A 20,638-nucleotide genomic window follows, 5' to 3' on the forward strand; every position below is an offset into this window, starting at 1 on the left:
ATCCAACCCGCCCATCAGAGCAGCTGACGTGCAGTGAGTCCTATCCCTTGCGCTCTCCTGGGCAGCTGGTTGATGGCAAAATCTCTGCATCTCTCTTTTTTTTGCAGGTAGACCCGGCATCGTCTTCTCTACACCCAACACAGTAGACCAGGGATTGCCACTAGATTAGGCCCATGCAGTTTGCGTCTATCCAACCTGCCCATTGGAGCACCTGATGGGCAGTGAGTTCTCCCTCCTTGCGCTCCCCTGGGCAGCTGGTTGACGGCAAAATCTCTGCATCCGTCTTTTTTTTGCAGGTGGATCCGGGCATCGTCTTCTCTACACCCAACACAGTAGACCAGGGATCACCACAGGATTAGGCCCATGCAGTTTGCGTCTATCCAACCTGCCCATCGGAGCACCTGACGGGCAGTGAGTTCTCCCGCCTTGCGCTCTACTGGGCAGCTGGTTGACAGCAAAATCTCTGCATCCGTCTTTTTTTTGCAGGTGGATCCGGCCATCATCTTCTCTGCACCCAACACAGTAGACCAGGGATCACCACAGGACTAGGCCCATGCAGTTTGCGTCTATCCAACCTGCCCATCGGAGCACCTGACGGGCAGTGAGTTCTCCCGCCTTGCGCTCCTCTGGGCAGCTGGTTGACGGCAAAATCTCTGCATCCGTCTTTTTTTTGCAGGTGGATCCAGCCATCGTCTTCTCTGCACCCAACACAGTAGACCAGGGATCACCACTAGATTAGGCCCATGCAGTTTGCGTCTATCCAACCTGCCCATCGGAGCACCTGACGGGCAGTGAGTTCTCCCGCCTTGCGCTCCCCTGGGCAGCTGGTTGACGGCAAAATCTCTGCATCCGTCTTTTTTTTGCAGGTGGATCCGGGCATCGTCTTCTCTACACCCAACACAGTATACCGGGGATCGCCACTAGATTAGGCCCATGCAGTTTGCGTCTATCCAACCTGCCCATTGGAGCACCTGATGGGCAGTGAGTTCTCCCTCCTTGCGCTCCCCTGGGCAGCTGGTTGACGGCAAAATCTCTGCATCCGTCTTTTTTTTGCAGGTGGATCCGGGCATCGCCTTCTCTACACCCAACACAGTAGACCAGGGATTGCCACTAGATTAGGCCCATGCAGTTTGCGTCTATCCAACCTGCCAATCGGAGCACCTGATGGGGAGTTAGTTCTCCCGCCTTGCGCTCCCCTGGGCAGCTGGTTGACGGCAAAATCTCTGCATCCGTCTTTTTTTTGCAGGTGATCCGGCCATCGTCTTCTCTACACCCAACACAGTAGACCAGGGATCACCACTAGATTAGGCCCATGCAGTTTGCGTCTATCCAACCTGCCCATTGGAGCACCTGATGGGCAGTGAGTTCTCCCTCCTTGCGCTCCCCTGGGCAGCTGGTTGACGGCAAAATCTCTGCATCCGTCTTTTTTTTGCAGGTGGATCCGGCCATCGTCTTCTCTACACCCAACACAGTAGACCAGGGATCACCACTAGATTAGGCCCATGCAGTTTACGTCTATCCAACCTGCCCATCGGAGCACCTGACGGGCAGTGAGTTCTCCCGCCTTGCGCTCCCCTGGGCAGCTGGTTGACGGCAAAATCTCTGCATCCGTCTTTTTTTTGCAGGTGGATCCGGGCATCGTCTTCTCTACACCCAACACAGTATACCGGGGATCGCCACTAGATTAGGCCCATGCAGTTTGCGTCTATCCAACCTGCCCATTGGAGCACCTGATGGGCAGTGAGTTCTCCCTCCTTGCGCTCCCCTGGGCAGTTGGTTGACGGCAAAATCTCTGCATCCGTCTTTTTTTTGCAGGTGGATCCGGGCATCGTCTTCTCTACACCCAACACAGTAGACCAGGGATTGCCACTAGATTAGGCCCATGCAGTTTGCGTCTATCCAACCTGCCAATCGGAGCACCTGATGGGGAGTTAGTTCTCCCGCCTTGCGCTCCCCTGGGCAGCTGGTTGACGGCAAAATCTCTGCATCCGTCTTTTTTTTGCAGGTGGATCCGGCCATCGTCTTCTCTACACCCAACACAGTAGACCAGGGATCACCACTAGATTAGGCCCATGCAGTTTGCGTCTATCCAACCTGCCCATTGGAGCACCTGATGGGCAGTGAGTTCTCCCTCCTTGCGCTCCCCTGGGCAGCTGGTTGACGGCAAAATCTCTGCATCCGTCTTTTTTTTGCAGGTGGATCCGGCCATCGTCTTCTCTACACCCAACACAGTAGACCAGGGATCACCACTAGATTAGGCCCATGCAGTTTGCGTCTATCCAACCTGCCCATCGGAGCACCTGACGGGCAGTGAGTTCTCCCTCCTTGCGCTCCCCTGGGCAGCTGGCTGACGGCAAAATCTCTGTATCCGTCTTTTTTTTGCAGGTGGATCCGGGCATCGTCTTCTCTACACCCAGCACAGTAGACCAGGGATTGCCACTAGACTAGGCCTCAGCAGTATTTTAATTAATGCATTTCTAAATATGTCAGTAAACTACTGGTTGCTCGCAGTAATCTTAGTTTGATTTTCAGCATCTATGTTTCAATTTGTAATTTCTTAAAATAATTTGGTGTGGGGAGTTGAGGGAGGTGGGAGGGCATGAGTGTGGGGGATTGATGGGTGTGTGAGGGCTAATTACTCAGTTTCTCACTTGTTTTACCATACACTGTTACTTAAAGTGTGCATACTCCTCTAGAGACTAGAACAACATATGCAGTCTCCCACTGGCCTTCCAATGTGCTGTGGTTAAGGTTCGCAAAACGATTTTGCCCTACTTTCACCACCATTTGGACATCGCGATCGTCTATTGATAAGTTTGTGGGGGAGTATTTTAGTCTTATTGTGGGTGACAACCAATTCTTTGTGTGTTTTCTTTGCAGCATGGGAGTGAGCACTGCACCAACCACCTTCACCCCCCTTTCTGCCTGAGCCGCCTGGTTGCCGTGTGTGATATCTTATCACGGACGCCGTGCTCTCAGGAGGAAAGTCACCCTGTTTTAGGAGACTTTACACTGTAGTAGTTTGAGCGGCCTGACATGTTGCATGCAACACTATTGATCTTGCTTCTCTATTGCTCTGTTTTTTTTTGTAGGTGAATTAATATATATATATATATATATAAAAACTAGGAGGTGCGGGGCGCACTCTGGTTCCCAGCTTAGTATACCTTCCACAGTCCAGTTGATCTTCTGCTCCAAGCGCTTTCATGTCTCTTGTAATCTTCAGGAAGGCAGTTTGTTCAGGTGTTGCTAGTTTATACCAAATGTGGCCACATGGAATATGGTGAATAAAAGTGCATACCTTTTATTCTCGTTTACATTTTCTGTGTGCAAAATGTGCTTAATGATCTTCTCAACATGTTCGGTCTTAGGGCTGGTGCCATAAGATTTTTTTATTGTTGAAGTTAGAGAAGCAGAAATTACCACCATAGGAGGTTTTGCCCGCATCAGTGATCCCAGCTGTGTCTATGGTTGGCCAGGCTCTCTTAAAATTATTGTTTGTGGTGCTTATTACCGAAATGGAAGGCATTTAAAAGCATGAAATGTGTTTATAATTAGGAGGTAACTAAGCCCACAGCAGGGGTCTGCAACATGTGGCTCTCGAGATCGTACTTATTTTACTACAACACCCATAATTCCTCAATATATTCAATATGTGTCGTGGTGGAAGGATTTTGCAGCCCACACGATCTGCAGTTTGAAAGTTTGTACTCCCCTGGAACCCTTTCTTTTTCATGCCACACTTTGATTGCACTACAGCATTTTTCCAAGCAGGCTTTGCCCATAGTGAAGTGGGTGTTTTAAAAGAGGAGGAAGTGCATTAATTTCATGTTTTTACTGACATTCATGATTACTAACAACATCTACCATTTCTCCATTTAAAAAGCATGCAATATAAATGACCAATGTGATGTGGTTACTCTTATTCATGTGCACTGGGTGCTGCTTGCAAAAGGGGCTGAGCTTGCAGCTATGGAGAGCTGAAATAGATACATTTACCTGCTTTCTGTCAGCAGGCCTTCTGACAGGGCTCTCTGTGTGAGGCGAAGTAGACTTTTTTTTCTCCAATGTTTGTGACAGAAAATGTAGATCTATTTCTTGGTTTATAAGTGCTTTTTGGTGTTAAATTATAATTTTACCACACACTTTACAGTAATAGATTGTAGGGACTGTTCAAGAAAAAGGCTCTCCAAAAACATTTTCTGACAAGACAGTCACACACAACCCATTCAGCTCTTTTTTATCTCTTCTCTAAGAAAGAACTGATATTCTTCAATAAAATAACCAAATCCACCCACAGTCCCCACATTTGACCACATTATAAAACATGTCAAGTATTCTCAGAAAGGCTCCTCAAAGGGGTTCATGTGTATAACAAATGTTAGCTATGGGGCATGACCAGGCAGCAGGGGGTGCTACAGTGCCCAGACATGTCCATTGTGTGTGACCTTTGCTAATAAAGTTCAGCCTTGCGGCAGTGAAAGGGGAAAAAAAAGGTACATTTAGCCTCTGACTGACTGGAATCTCTCTTTGAGGGCTTTGTGTGTGAAGGAGAGAGGTTGTGTTTTTACTGCTCGTGTGAAACCAATTCTTTGTCAAGGAGATTGATTTCAAAGGTGAATTTGGAAGTTTGGGTGACTAGGTGATTGTGTTTTGGTAAATTCTACTTCGTGTAGCTTTACTGGGAAGGACATTTTTTTTTTTTTTTTTACCCCTTCCTGAGTCTTTCTAGGACACAGGATACCATCCCTGTGTGTTTTTGTTTTGTTTTTTATTGGCTGAAGTTTCTTTGTCTCCATCCTGTCATTAGACTTTTTTTTTCTGAGAGGGTTAAAAGATTGTGAAAAGGATCAATTAATTTAGAAAACATTTTGACAGGATATTTTAGGGGAAAGAAATGGCAGCAAAAAGATTTAGAATTGACAATCAAGATGCTTTATTTGAGCTGATGGCAGAGGCACCAGACATTAGCTCAGAAGGGGAGAGTGATATTGAGTTTGAGCCTGAGGGGTTGCCAGAGATAAGCAGTGGAGAGGATAGTCCCTCTGAGGATGAGTGCAATGACGACTCTGGGGAGGAGGGACTGTCACAGGAAGATGTTTGTGAAGCCTATTGGGATGAGGTTTTGCCTGGCGCAGATCCATACAGCAATGGAGTGGAGTTCAGCGTCAGGAACCCAGGGGGTCGCAGTCTTCCACTCAGAAATTCCCCTCCTATTGTGTATTTTAACTTGTTCCTCACAATGGACCTGCTAATCCACATAGTGAGGGAGACAAACAAATATGCAAGGGATCTACTAGCAGCAAAGGCAGAGTGGATCCAAATTCATCCTCATTCACGGCTGCGCCGGTGGATGAATGGAGGGCTGACTGTGGCACTTCTAAAAAAATGGATTGGCCTTTCTATAAATATGGGAATTATTCGCAAGAAAAATGTAAAAATGTACTGGGACCTTACACACCCTTCTCAGGCCACACCTTTCTTTGGCCAAGTCATGCCGTTGTGGCAATATCTCATTGTCACACGGATGATCCACTTAAATGACAACGCCACTGCAAAGGCAAGGGGAGAGGAAGGGTTTGATCCCTGGCATAAGGTGCGTCCAGTTTTGGACTCCCTGAACCGTGCATTTAAAAAATACTATGTGCCACGGCAGGTGCTCTCCATTGATGAGTCCATGATTGGCATGAAGAATAGGGTCGCCTATATTCAGTACATGCCCAACAAAAGACATGCCAGGTTTGGGATTAAAAAATTTGAGGTCTGTGACAGCAGCAACAGCTATATTTTGCACGTTGACCTGTATGCAGGCAGGGATAAAACAACAGGGTGTGAAAAGGGATTTGTATATAACAAGGTCATGAGCCTCTTAAAGTCTTGTGACTTACTTAATAAGGGATATCACTTAATGACCGACAATTATTACACCAGTGTCGGCCTTGCTGAGGATCTCTTATTGACCACAACCCTTCTAACAGGCACAGTGAGGGTCAACTCTAAGGGTTTGCCACCCGAGATAACCAGGGCCAAGTTACAGCCGGGTGGATCAAAATATTTGAGAAAAGGTGGGTTGTTGGCATGTGCCTTTAGAGAAAAAAAAAGCCATCGCAAGCCTGTGCTGCTGCTGTCCACTGCCAGTCTGGCAAGTGATGTACTCGTGCATACTAGATGTGGCCAGTCAGCCATCAAGCCCCAAATCATTCTTGACTATAACAAAGGAATGGGTGGGGTTGATGTAAGCGACAGAAAAATATATGAGTTTGCTGCAGAGAGACCAACACATAGGTATTGGTCGAAGATATGGCGTAACCTCATAGACGTTTCCATAATGAACGCCTATGAGCTTTACAAAATTAATACTGAACACAGCAAACTCCTTAGCAGGCACAGCTTTGTAGTTGATATCATAGAGGCTCTCTGCTTGTCTCAGGAGGGAACGTCCTCTGAACACTCAGCAGCAACCCCACTGCTCGCCCCATCATCAAAGGAGCATGGTTTTGCCATTTTGCCGGCAAAGAAAGAAAGGGACTGTGCCATATGTTCTGACAGAAGTAAGCCTGGTGGACGAAAAAGATCACGCCACTGGTGCCCAGGCTGCAATGTTGGCATCCATGAAAGATGCTACCCGCTTCTTGTCCATAGCACCCCATGCAACATAGACCCGGATGATTCAAGTGTAGGGTGATACACATGAAAGACACTGCAAAATATTGTCTACACAAACACCTATATGTACTTTACCTCCCATTATAAAACTGATAAGGTTTTCCATGTGGGGGAGGGGATAGATTAAGCAGTTTGGGGGCTTCTTTCTTTAAAAATGTTTAAAAAGGTTTAACTCGGAAAACAAGTAAAAAATACTCAAAAAAATATAAAGTGAAAAAAATATGTTTACCATTTTTTTTGTCAAATAATTTTCCCTCCCTATTTTAATAAATATATTTCATTGTACATATATTCTGGAAAAATATAATACATGTTATAAAATTAACACTAACAACCCTTCAAAAAGTGCCCAGTCCCTAGAAATAATATACACGTAAAAATAATTAACAAATAGGCATGTCGATGACACAAATTGGACTCTGACCCATCTCCATTCCATTCCCCTGCTGATCTGTCTGCTTCGGCACCGGGCACCTGGTTACCCTCTGATTTTCGGGCCCAGGTCCCTGCCCACCCAGCCACACACCCGCACTGCCTCCTGGCAACCCTGGCACTTGGGTCTGTATCTGTAACCCTACATTCCCCTTACCTGCACTTATCAGACACCCCTTGTATGCGCTTTAACCTTGCACTTGCCACATTGCTGGCTGCACTACCAGTTGTTGTTGTTTTATCCCTTGCTCTGCACTTTCCACTCCTCCCCTCTCCCTTGCACCTTCCCCCTTCCCTTTCCCATGCACCTGCGCGTTCTCAATGTCACTGGGCCTAGTAAGATTGTTGTTTTGTCCTCCCTTGTTCCCCTCACTTGCCTCGTCCCGCTCTGAAACACTTGTGTATGAGCGCAATACAAATAAAATATCATATCATAGCCTGCTCTGTCCGGGGTAGGCGTACGTGGGAGTGCACCAGCAAAACAGAGTGACAAACAGGGGGCATCGCAGCTTACTTCTTGATGGAAGAGCCTACCCCCTGCACGGGGAACACGTTTTACCCAAAATGTAGGCCTAAAGTGACAGGCAAGCGTCTCAGCTGGTTGAAATGCATGACCCTTTTGATGGAAAGCCTTGTGCCCACAGACAGGCTGCAAGTGTGACAACTGCGAGACTGACCCTAAGCCATGATGAGCACTGTGCAGTCCTCATCAGACACAGTATGTGAGGATACTGTGTAGATTCCAGTGCTGTGACAGCCAGGAGAGCATTGTTCAAGCCATGTAGAAGGCCAGTGTTACTTTCAGCACTAACACACTTCTCCCAGGCTGTAGCTAACATACATTGGAGACTGATCCCTCTCCATACAACGGCCTGCCCTGTCCAGAGCAGCCATACATGGGAGTGCACAAGCAAAACCAAGTAACGAAAAAGGGGCATCCCAGCTTAGTTCTTGATGGCATAGCCTACCGCCTGCACGGGGAACACGTTTTACCCAAAATGCAGGCCTAAAGTGACAGGCGAGCGTCTCAGCTGGTTGAAATGAATGACCCTTTTGAGAGAGAGCTTTGTGCCCATGGGCAAGCTTGGCAGGCTGCAAGTGCGACAAAGGGGAGAATGACCCACTCCACGATGAACACTACAGATTCCTGTTTAGACACCATACATGTGCAGGGTTTGGAATTGAGATTCAATGAGCAAGAGCTAAATCCAGCTCCTGAGTGTTGGGCATCCGACTGTGGGCAGGAGCTACCACAGGGGAACCAGGAGCCACCAGAAATGCTCCTTTTTGTTCATTTTGTATGAACCATTGTGCTTAAATGTTTATTAGATGTGTTCTAATTCTTCTGTATTAACATTCCCAAATACTCAAAGTTAATGTCACATTTCCGTGGTTGGAAGGCACCAGTTGGCCATATGAGCCAATGGTAGCTCCTGGTAGATGTTGGTTTTAAGCTAACCAGGCTCTACTATGCTAGAAGCAGGAGCTAACTAGCACCCAGCTCCCCTCAATTTCAAACCCTGATGTGTACCCTGGGTACACTCCACTCCATTATCTGCTAGGAGTGCATTTGAATGCCATGAATGAGGGCCACAGTTTTCTAAGTACTGGTACTCTTCACCCAGGCTGTAGATCACACAAAAGTCCTTGGTGGGTGTCACAGAAGAGGAGGCTGCTGCAGGATTGGCCAGTTCCTTACAGACTTTGAAAAGATCGGCCATGTTGTTTGATGCCGCAGAGATGCGTGCTTGAATAAAGACTCTTATCTTAGAGTGGATGCAGAGTCGATATTGCCTTTGAAGAAGGTGGCAGGCCGGTTTGTCAGAGGGGCGGTCCACCTGACGCATTCCATTTCCACTCAGCTGCCCAACACATGTGTTTAAGGGCAGCCAGATCAGAGTCGTACCAAGAATTGCTCTTTTTGGAAGGCTTCAGTCCGACCCACATGACAGGGGCCAGAGTATCAAGGGTGTTAGAGATAGAGAGATTGAAGTTAGCGAGTGCACAGCAGGCAAGGGAGCCTGTGCAGAGGAGGAGGAAGACACAGCAAGCAAGGGAGTAATCTTAGTTTGATTTTCAGCCTCTATGTTTCAATTTTTAATTTTTTAAAAATAGTTTTGTGTTGGGGATTGAGGGAGGTCGGAGGGCATGGGTGAGGGGGATTGAGGGAGGTGGGAATGGGTTTGGGGATTGATTGGTGTGTGCGCTAAGCGCCGAGATGCCTAAGGGCGATGCGCGCTATACAAATAAACAACCAAACCAAACTAATTACTCTGTTCCACTTGTTTTAACATACACAGCTACTTTAACTGTGCATACTCCCCTAGAGACTAGAAAACATGTGCAGGCACCCACTAGCCTCCCAATGTGCTGTGGTTAAGGTCCACAAAAGGATTGTGTCCATTTTGCACACCCAATTGGAGAGCGTGTTAGAGAGTGTGTGTTGTTATTTCATATTAGCTTGGGTTATTGAGTATGGTATGTAAAACATGTTCGCTGTCAGCAAGCACTGTACAGAGCACTATGAATTTATGTGCAACACTTTGTTCAACATAGACATTTTTTTATATGTAGCGTAACATGATACCTCTTTTCAAGGCTGAATGTATTCCCTTGTCCAAGCTGACCCACATTTGCATTGGTAATGTGGATGGTCTGAAGAAGGACAGAGACTGATATCTTCCAGTATCAAGTATTTTATCAATTACAAGAAAAGGTGTAAACTCCTAACTCTCCCAAAACTATGGGTTTTCTATGCCTTACACAAAACTAACTAGGGTGGTCGTCAGTAATAGTCAGTCCAAATTGAAGATCTGTTCTCCATCCAAAACTAATCTATTCTGTCCCTACCACTATCACCGGGCCTGTATTCAGGAAGAAGAACTTTTCTCATGTTGTCAGGTTGGCTTCAGGCTTCTCTGCTTCTCTTTCTCTCGCTCAGTGTCCGCTCTTTGATGTGAGCGGGTCTGTGGTTTCTGCGTCATTGTTGGACTTAACAGTCCACTGACGCTCGTTCACGCCACCACCTAAGGTTCGGTATGACATGTTGCTGGGACTTCCAGAGCAGAGCCTCATAGTCATTTGTATCTGTTTCCTGAGTTTTCTCAATTACTCGGGCACTCGTCTTCTCAGTATTACAAGAATACTTCTCCTTATGGTGAAACAATGGTTTTATACCACAGTAACAAACAGTAGCTTGGTCTTCTTGTCTTCTTTTTGATTATAGCTGTTAATGGTGGGTTATAGGGGGGGAGTCTCACCCAGTGAGGTCCCGCTTGCCTCTACCCCTTGAGAAAAGCTATTGTAAGGGATGTTCCAAAGATCACATAATTTCAGGCAATGTCATAAACGTGCATTCTAGTTCCAACCTCCAGTTTTTTCTAAGAGACCAAATTCCTTGTTTTTTCCTATATGTTTTTTTTTATAAGACACTAATGCTAAATGGCTAGTCATGCTTTTTGCTGGCTCTCCCATTTTCAGGAAATGGCCATTGGCAAATTCAAGAGGTCAATGTTCAAAGAACAAATCATTCTCCAACCCATCTTACTTCCATGCTCCCCTGTCCCTCCGGTCATCGTTTCCTCCCCTCCACACCCTTTTAACCCACTCAGCTTATTCTTTTAGCTGCAAGCCGCCATTCCAGCCTCCATCATGGGCCGACGTGGAAATAGAAGAGGGACTCAGCATGGAGCCACACCTTCCATCTCCACGGCCCCCATCTTAAGTTAATATTTTGCTTGAATGGGAAACATACCATTTATTCCAACAAAATAAATTGTTATTAGAACCCAGGTTTCCGGATTGGAAACCTGAGACACTACTAGCAATAGCACCAGATCCGGCAGGCCAGATCATGGGGTAATGGCAGCTGGGCCCACTACTGAGGTCCTCGCTGTGCTCGGGCCTATAATGTGGGCTCAGGGCCATCGCCCCGCAATGTGGCCTGCCGGATCAGGTGTTGTTTCCATATTACAGTCACATTTCTGTAATGTATGTCTGGTCCGTGGTTTTTGAACAAAATAGGAAAGTATGTACCATGGCTTTGAGATGACATCCCACCTGTCTGTACTGGTTCCACGGTTTCAAAACAATTGCCAAAAACCCATTAAGAATGATTGTTCTAAGATCAAAGCTCAACAATAATTGCCACTTCACTTAGATATCCAAATCCTGGGATAGTGCGTACCAACACATTACTCATGGCTTCACATTTTTATAAATCTGCTCAAGAGTTGTGAAAATATAATCAAAAGTCATATTTAGAATATTCTGAGATCAAATGTCAAATTAAATGGCCACTCTGACTAGCTACAACATTTATGAGATAGCACATACCATAACCTTTACAGTGATACCCCACTCATCGAAATCAAACAAATGGTTGCTGAGAAATTACAAAAAAACATTTTGCAAATGCAAATTTCAAGGTCAAAGGTCACATTTCCTACCCCCATGCCCTACTTGATGCATAGAAGACAAAGTACATGACATGACCATTCCAACAACACCTCGCTTGTATAAATGTTCTACATGGTAGCAGAACAAAAAAAAGTTTTAGTTGAATGATTTAGAGGTCAAAGGTCAAATCCCAAAGCATCTCAAACTATCTGTACCTTTTATACGAAAGAATGTACCACGGGATTGAGATGACACCACATTTGTCTATATCGAACCCAGTTCCAAAGCAATAGCAAAACACACATTGAGAATAATTATTCTAAGGGTCAAAGGTCAACGATAATTTCCACTTGACTTATATATCCAATAGATGTGATAGTACATACCAATACATTAGTGTTGGCTTCACCCTTTTCTAAAACTGTTCAAGAATTGTCATAATATAACAAATAAATCATATTTACAATCCTTTTTTATGAGGTCAAAGGTCAAATAAAAAGGCCACTTTGAGTATCTACCCCATTGATGAGTAGCACATACCATGTCCATTACAGTGATACCCCACACAGCTAAATCAAATGAATGGTTGCTGAGAAATTACAAAAACACTTTGGAAGTGCTAATTCTAAGGTCAAAGGTCAAATGTCATACCCCCCCTAGACCCTACTTGATGCCTCCAAGTCAAAGTACCCAACATGACTGTTCCAATAACACCTCTTTTATATAAATGTGCTAAATGGTAGTAGAGCAACAACAAAAAAACACTTTTGGGTGAGAGATTCTAAGGTCAAAGGTCAAATAACAAATCCTAAGGCCTAATCTGATCCATAAATTAAGAAGCACAATTCAGGACTTTCGAAGAGACACCTCATTTGTCAAAATCAGTCCCACGGTTGTATAACAATTACTAAAAAAGCACTTTGCACTTGATTATTCAGAGGTCAAAGGTCAAATGTCATAACCTCTCAACATATTAGACAATGGATTATGGGGAACATGTCATTAACTTTCAAAAGACACCGCAATTAAGATAAACAGATCTAGGGTTACAGATATGAGGACAAAAACATTGAATGTAGTGCATTTTAAGGTCAAAGGTCAGATACAAAGACTCTGTGAACCATTGGCTCACATACCGATATAACACGTTTGAAAATTGTCTGCTGACTAAACATACATAACAGAACAAACCATTTACTAGACTTTATTGAGTTCCAGTTCTGAAATAGAGATTCTTGCAGGGAAAACAGCAAGGGAAATAAACAATGTCGGCCATTTTGAAATGTATGGAAGACTACTCAGAACCTCTGAGAATATTTATTTTCCTTTGCATCATATTGCTACTAAGTAAAACCTGATTTCCCTAATGATGCTTCTAAATTATTGGTCTTTTCCTTTCACTTTTTTCATTATATTTGTGGATTGGAAAAAAAGTTCACATTTGACACTCATGGGATGCACTTACGCTAAGCCCCAAAAAATAAATAAATAAAATAAAACATGTAACTTCAGTTATTTGTCTGAGCAGCAAACATAATATACTTGAAATTTGCCCATCTACCTACTGAAAAAAATAGTTTTCTGAAAGTGCTACCTTTGTCGTCAGTGATATATACTCTTTACAGTGATATGTGTCCACCATATTGAATCATGTCATGTGACCTCAGGGTGTGACACAAACGTGTGCTTTTTGGCTCATTTTATAGAGACAAATATACTGAAACAAAAAATGTATGGTTATCCTATAGTATTATCGATTTCTAGTGAGCTACAGCAATTTGAGATGAAACAGCTAAGAATCAGAGAAAATAGCATGGCACTGAGTGTTTTCCAATGGGCACTAATATGGTTAAGGCTGTTTACAGGCTGCTGATTTGTTTGGGACATTTGGAGCTCTCTGACACATTTTTTGAAGCCACCAAATTTTTTTGGACTTTAAGGGTTCTAGGATTTATGTAAACGCCTTATTTGGGCCTCCAAAATTTTCTACATTTTTGGAGTCCTGAAATGTGTTTTAAGGCCCTTTTTGGCCTGCCAACATTTTCTGGACCTTCAGGGGTGCTGGATGCATTTTTCCGGCCAAAAATATTTTGGGGAATTTCAGGGGTCTAGGCTGCGGATTGAGGGCTTTACAGTCTGACGATATTATTGGTACATTTGGAGCCCTGTGACAATTTATTTGGGCCACCAACATTTTATGGACTTTAGGGAGTCTAGGATGCCTGTAAACCCCTTTTTTGAGCCTCCAAAGTTTTCAACATTTTTGCAGGCCTAAGATGCATTTTAACGCCTTTTTTGGGCTGCTAACATATTCTTAACTTTCAGGGGTTTAGGATGCACTTTTCGTGATAAAATTGTTTTTGGAATTTCAGTGGTCTAGGATGCGGGTTAATGCCCCTTTCAGGCTGCAAATGTTTTTGGGACATTCAGAGCTCTCTGATGCAGTTTTTGGGCCAATGTTACTTTCTGGACTTTAGGGGGTCTAGGATGCCTGTGAACACCTTTTTTGGGCCTCCAAAGTTTTCTACTTTTTTGCAGGCGTAAGGCATTTTAAGGCCTTTTTTGGGCTAACTATTCTGAAAGTTCACGGATGTAAGATGCATTTTCTGTGGAAAAAATGTTTTTGGTAATTTCAGTGGTCTAGGATGCGGGTTAATGCCCCTTTCAGGCTGCAAATGTTTTTGGGACATTCAGAGCTATTTCACCATGTTTCTGGGTCACCAACTTTTTCTGGACTTTAGGGGGTCTAGAATGCCTGTAAACCCCTTTTTTGGGCCTCCAAAGTTTTCAACATTTTTTGCAGGTCTGAGATGCATTTTAAGGCCTTTTTTGGGCTGCTAACATATTCCTAACTTTCAGGGGTGTAGGATCTACTTTTCGTGACAAAATTATTTTTGGGAATTCCAGTGGTCTAGGATGCAGGTTAATGCCCCTTTGAGGCTGCACGTGGTTTTGGGACATTCAGAGCTCTCTGACCCCGTTTTTAGGCCACCATCATTTTATGGACTTTAGGGGGTCTAGGATGCCTGTGAACCCCTTTTTTGGGCCTCCAAAGTTTTCAACATTTTTGCAGGCCTAAAATGCATTTTAAGGCGTTTTTTGGGCTGCTAACATATTCTTAACTTTCAGGGGTGTAGGATGCATTTTTCGTGCCAAAATTATTTTTGGGAATTTCAGTGTTCTAGGATGCAGTTTAATGCCCCTTTCAGGCTGGAAATGTTTTTGGGATTTTCAGAGCTCTCTGATGCAGTTTTTCAGCCACCAACATTTCCTGGACTTTAGGGCGTCTCGGATGCCTGTAACCCCTTTTTTGGGACTTCAAAGTTTTCCACATTTTTGCAGCCCTAAGATGCATTTTTAAGGCCCTTTTTGGGCTGCTAACATATTCTTAACTTTCAGGGGTGTAAGATCTACTTTTCGTGATAAAATTGTTTTTGGGAATTTCAGTGGTCTAGGATGCGGGTTAATGCCCCTTTCAGGCTGCAAATGTTTTTGGGACATTCAGAGCTATTTCGCCATGTTTCTGGGCCACCAACTTTTTCTGGACTTTAAGGGGTCTAGGATGCCTGTAAACCCCTTTTTTTGGCCTCCAAAGCTTTCTACCTTTCTTCAGGCCTAAGATGCGGTTAAGACCTTTTTTGAGCTGCTAACATATTCTGAACTTTCAGGGGTGTAGGATGTATTTTTTGTGCCAAAATTATTTTTGGGAATTTCAGTGGTCTAGGATGCGGGTTAATGCCCCTTTCAAGCTGCAAATGTTTTTGGAACATTCAGAGCTCTCTGACGCAGTTTTTGGGCCACCAATATTTTCTGGACTTTAGGGGATCTAGGATGCCTGTAAACCCCTTTTTTAGGCCTCCAAAGTTTTCAACATTTTTGCAGGCCTAAGATGCATTTTAAGGCCTTTTATGGGCTGCTAACATATTCTTAACTTTCAGGGGTGTAGGATGCACTTTTAGTGCCAAAATTATTTTTGGGAATTTCAGTGGTCTAGGATGCGGGTTAATGCCCCTTTGAGGCTGCAAATGTTTTTGGGACATTCAGAGCTATTTGACCATGTTTCTGGGCCACCAACTTTTTCTGGACTTTAGGGGGTCTAAGATGCCTGTAAACCCCTTTTTTGGGCATCCAAAGTTTTCAACATTTTTGCAGGCCTAAGATACATTTTAAGGCCTTTTTTGGGCTGCTAACATATTCTTAACATTCAGGGATGTAGGATGCATTTTTCGTGGCAAAATTATTTTTTGAATTTCAGTGGTCTAGGATGTGGGTTAATGCCCCTTTGAGGCTCCAAATGTTTTTGGGACATTCAGAGCTATTTGACCATGTTTCTGGGCCACTAACTTTTTCTGGACTTTAGGGGGTCTAGGATGCCTGTAAACCCCTTTTTTTGGGCATCCAAAGTTTTCAACATTTTTGCAGGCCTAAGATGCATTTTAAGGCCTTTTTTCGGCTGCTAACATATTCTTAACTTTCAGGGTTGTAGGGTGCATTTTTATTGCCAAAATTATTTTTTGAATTTCAGTGGTCTAGGATGCGGGTTAATGCCCTTTTCAGGCTGGAAATGTTTTTGGGACATTCAGAGCTCTCTGACCCCGTTTTTAGGCCACCATCATTTTCTGGACTTTACGGGGTTTAGGATGCCTGTAAACCCCTTTTTTGAGACTCCAAAGTTTTCAACATTTTTGCAGGCCTAAGATGCATTTTAAGGCCTTTTTTGGGCTGCTAACATATTCTTAACTTTCAGGGGTGTAGAATGCACTTTTCGTGATAAAATTGTTTTTGGGAATTCCAGTGGTCTAGGATGCAGGTTAATGCCCCTTTGAGGCTGCATGTGGTTTTGGGACATTCAGAACTCTCTGACCCCGTTTTTAGGCCACCAACATTTTCTGGACTTAGGGGATCTGGGATGCCTGTAAACCCCTTTTTTGGGCCTCCAAAGTTTTTAACATTTTTGCAGGCCTAAGATGCATTTTAAGGCCTTTTTTGGGCTGCTAACATATTCTTAACTTTCCGGGGTGTAGGATGCACTTTTCGTGACAAAATTGTTTTTGGAAATTTCAGTGGTCTAGGATGCGGGTTAATGCCCCTTTCAGGCTGCAAATGTTTTTGGGACATTCAGAGCTCTCCGATGCAGTTTTTGGGCCACTAGCATTTTCTGGACTTTAGGGGGTCTAGGATGCCTCTAAACACCTTTTTTGGGCCTCCAAAGCTTTCTACATTTCTTCAGGCCTAAGATGCGGTTGAGGCCTTTTTTGGGCTGCTAACGTATTCTGAGCTTTCAGGGGTGTAGGATGTATTTTTTGTGCCAAAATTATTTTTGGGAATATCAGTGGTTTAGGATGCGGGTTAATGCCCCTTTGAGGCTGCAAATACTTTTTGGGACATTCAGAGCTCTCTGACATAGTTTTTGGCCCACCAACATTTTCTGGACTTTAGGGGGTCTAGAATGCCTGTAAACCCCTTTTTTGTGCCTCCAAAGTTTTCTACATTTTTGCAGGCCTAAGATGCATTTTAAGGCCTTTTCTGGGCTGCTAACATATTCTTAACTTTCAGGGGTGTAGGATGCACTTTTAGTGCCAAAATTATTTTTGGGAATTTCAGTGGTCTAGGATGCGGGTTAATGCCCCTTTCAAGCTGCAAATGTTTTTGGGACATTCAGAGCTGTTTGACCATGTTTCTGGGCCACCAACTTTTTCTGGACTTTAGGGGGTCTAGGATGCCTGTAAACCCCTTTTCTGGGCCTCCAAAGTTTTCAACATGTTTGCAGGTCTAAGATGTATTTTTAAGGCCCTTTTTGGACTGCTAACATATTCTGAAATTTCAGGGGTGTAGGATGCATTTTTCGTGCCAAAATTATTTTTGGGAATTTCAGTGGTCTAGGGTGCAGGAGAGCCCCTTTCAAGCTGCAAATGTTTTTCGGATATTCAGAGCTCTCTGATGCAGTTTTTGGGCCACCAATATTTTCTGGACTTTAGGGGGTCTATGATGCCTGTAAACACCTTTTTAGGCCTCCAAATCTTTCTATATTTTTGCAGGCCTAAGATGCGGTTAAGGCCTTTTTTGGACAGCTAACCTATTCTGAACATTCAGGGCTATAGGATGCATTTTTCGTGGCAAAATTATTTTTTGAATTTCAGTGGTCTAGGATGCCGGTTAATGCCCCTTTCAAGCTGCAAATGTTTTTGGGACATTCAGAGCTATTTGACCATGTTTCTGGGCCACCAACATTTTCTGGACTTTAGGGAGCCTAGGATGCCTGTAACCCCCTTTTTCTGGGTCTCCAACATTTTCTACATTTTTGCAGGTCTAAGATGCATTTTAAGGCCTTTTTTGGGCTGCCAACATTTTCTGAACTTTCAGGGGTGTAGGATGCATTTTTCATGTACATAATATTGTTGGGAATTTCAGTGGTCTAGGATGCAGGTTAATGCCTTTTTTTTGGCTGCCAACATTTTCTGAACTTTCAGGGGTATAAGAAGCATTTTTCGGGGCAAAATATTTTTGGCAATCTCAGGGGTCTAGGAATCAGGTTAATGCCCTTTTCAGGCTGCACTTGTTTTGGGGACATTCAGAGCTCTCTGACCCAGTTTTTGGGCCACCCACATTTTCTGGACTTTAGGGGGTCTAGGATGCCTGTAAACCCCTTTTTTGGGCCTCCAAAGTTTTCTACATTTTTGCACGCCTAAGATGCATTTTGAGGCCTTTTTGGGTTGCCAACATTTTCTGAACTTTCAGGGGTGTAGGATGCATTTTTCGTGGAAAATTATTTGGGGAATTTCAGTGGTCTATGGTGGAGGTTAATGCCCCTTTCAGGCTGCAAATGTTTTTGGGACATTCAGAGCTCTCTGACCCTGTTTCTGGGCCACCAACATTTTATGGACTTTAGGGGGTCTAGGATGCCTGTAAACCCCTTTTTTGGGCCTCCAAAGTTTTCTAGATTTTTGGAGTCCTGAGATTTGTTTTAAGGCCCCTTTCAGACAGCTAACATTTTGTGGAACTTCAGGGGTGTAGGAATCATTTTTTGGGGCAAAAATATTCTGAGGAATTCCAGGGGTCTAGATGCAGATTAAGGCTCTTTACAGGCTCGAGATGTTTTTGGGACATTTGGAGCTCTGTGACACATTTTGTGGCCCAATAACTTTTTATGGATTTTAGGGGGTCTAGGATGCCTGTAAACCCCTTTTTTGGGCCTCCAGAGGTTTCTACATTTTTGGAGTCATGAGATGTGTTTTAAGGCCCCTTTCAGACAGCTAACATTTCTGGACCTTCAGGGGTGCAGGATGCTTTTTTCAGGCCAAAAATATTTTGGGGAATTTCAAGGGTCTAGGATGAAGATTATGGCCCTTTTCAGGATGGCAATAGTTTTGGGTCATTTCGAGCTCTGTGACAAATTTATTGGGCCACCAAAATATTTATGGACTTTAGTGGGTCTAGGATGCATGTAAACCTCTTTTTTGTGCCTCCAAAGATTTCTAGATTTCTGGAGTCCTAAGATGTGTTTTAAGGCCCTTTTTGGTCTGCGAACATTTTCTGGACCTTCAGTGTTGTAATGCATTTTTCCGGCCATAAATATTTTAGAGAATTTCAGGGGTCTAGGATGCGGATTAAGGCCCTTTACAGGCTGCTGATATTATTGAGACATTTCGAGGTCTGTGACATATTTTTTGGGCCACCAACTTTTTATGGACTTTAAGGGGCCTAGGATTTGGGTAAACCCCTTTTTTGGTCCTCCAAAGATTTCTAGATTTCTGGAGTCCTAAGATGTGTTTTAAGGCCCTTTTTGGCCTGCCAACATTGTCTGGACCTTCAGGGGTGCAGGATGCATTTTTCGGGCCAAAACTTTTCTTGGGAATTTCAGGGGTCTAGGATGCGGATTAAGGCTGTTTACAGGCTGATGATTTGTTTGGGACATTTGGAGCTCTCTGACACATTTTTTGAAGCCACCAAATTTTTTTGGACTTTAAGGGTTCTAGGATTTATGTAAACGCCTTATTTGGGCCTCCAAAGTTTTCTACATTTTTGGAGTCCTGAAATGTGTTTTAAGGCCCTTTTTGGCCTGCCAACATTTTCTGGACCTTCAGGGGTGCTGGATGCATTTTTCCGGCCAAAAATATTTTGGGGAATTTCAGGGGTCTAGGCTGCGGATTGAGGGCTTTACAGTCTGACGATATTATTGGTACATTTGGAGCCCTGTGACAATTTATTTGGGCCACCAACATTTTATGGACTTTAGGGAGTCTAGGATGCCTGTAAACCCCTTTTTTGAGCCTCCAAAGTTTTCAACATTTTTGCAGGCCTAAGATGCATTTTAACGCCTTTTTTGGGCTGCTAACATATTCTTAACTTTCAGGGGTTTAGGATGCACTTTTCGTGATAAAATTGTTTTTGGAATTTCAGTGGTCTAGGATGCGGGTTAATGCCCCTTTCAGGCTGCAAATGTTTTTGGGACATTCAGAGCTCTCTGATGCAGTTTTTGGGCCAATGTTACTTTCTGGACTTTAGGGGGTCTAGGATGCCTGTGAACACCTTTTTTGGGCCTCCAAAGTTTTCTACTTTTTTGCAGGCGTAAGGCATTTTAAGGCCTTTTTTGGGCTAACTATTCTGAAAGTTCACGGATGTAAGATGCATTTTCTGTGGAAAAAATGTTTTTGGTAATTTCAGTGGTCTAGGATGCGGGTTAATGCCCCTTTCAGGCTGCAAATGTTTTTGGGACATTCAGAGCTATTTCACCATGTTTCTGGGTCACCAACTTTTTCTGGACTTTAGGGGGTCTAGAATGCCTGTAAACCCCTTTTTTGGGCCTCCAAAGTTTTCAACATTTTTTGCAGGTCTGAGATGCATTTTAAGGCCTTTTTTGGGCTGCTAACATATTCCTAACTTTCAGGGGTGTAGGATCTACTTTTCGTGACAAAATTATTTTTGGGAATTCCAGTGGTCTAGGATGCAGGTTAATGCCCCTTTGAGGCTGCACGTGGTTTTGGGACATTCAGAGCTCTCTGACCCCGTTTTTAGGCCACCATCATTTTATGGAATTTAGGGGGTCTAGGATGCCTGTGAACCCCTTTTTTGGGCCTCCAAAGTTTTCAACATTTTTGCAGGCCTAAAATGCATTTTAAGGCGTTTTTTGGGCTGCTAACAT

The sequence above is a fragment of the Ambystoma mexicanum genome, chromosome 5q (assembly GCF_040938575.1).
Source record: "Ambystoma mexicanum isolate Mex_15411 chromosome 5q, UKY_AmexF1_1, whole genome shotgun sequence".
Lineage (NCBI taxonomy): Eukaryota > Metazoa > Chordata > Amphibia > Caudata > Ambystomatidae > Ambystoma > Ambystoma mexicanum.